Raw genomic sequence first — 750 nt, 5'->3', positions numbered from 1 at the left:
GGAGGTGAGGAGGTAGGGGCAGAGAGAGGAGACGAAAGCAGACGACAGAACATTGCTAGAGAGCAGGAAATGAGGTGAAAGGAGACAAATTTAGAGAAGAAATTTTTCGGTCGCTACCTGGATTCGAACCCGGGACCTTTTGAATGAGAGGCCAACACCTTAACCTCTAGGCCACGAGAGCCCACTATCTCTATTCCTTTCGGCCCGGGTTGTCTCTGACTGGCAGAGTCGAAGCCCGTCTCTTAAATGATCCAAAATAGTGCAACCTTTAAGAGACTAACATTTTCGTACTGCCCACATACAAGTATGTCCATGCAGGGCATAAGGTAACATTTGTCACTACCCGAGTGAATCCCACATCCCTCCAATATAACTCAAATTTCCACAAAAGAGTGATATCACTCAGCTCGGCTAACACTGATCTAAAACGTGTCGATGGGGGCGTAAAACCGCCAACATTTGTGTCACGACGCGATGGAATCAGGCACTTGTCAATTGTTTGTCTTTGGGAGGTATTAGTACCTTCTAAAAACGTATTCAGGTGCTGAGCCCCACCCCCCCCCCAAAAAAAAAACAAAAAAAAACTCGAATAAAATCTTTAAAAACTGCCCAATTGACGGGAAAATGCTTGTTTCTTCAATTTCACTACTTTGATGAGTGCTGATTTCACCACAATGCGTCACATTTTTGAAAAGTATTATAATAGCTCGTCTTGGTGGTAAAATCTGGAAATTAAAAAAAGTATAATTC

This window comes from Aplysia californica, unplaced genomic scaffold (assembly GCF_000002075.1).
Source record: "Aplysia californica isolate F4 #8 unplaced genomic scaffold, AplCal3.0 scaffold00001, whole genome shotgun sequence".
Lineage (NCBI taxonomy): Eukaryota > Metazoa > Mollusca > Gastropoda > Aplysiida > Aplysiidae > Aplysia > Aplysia californica.
This window is presented reverse-complemented; position numbering follows the sequence as displayed.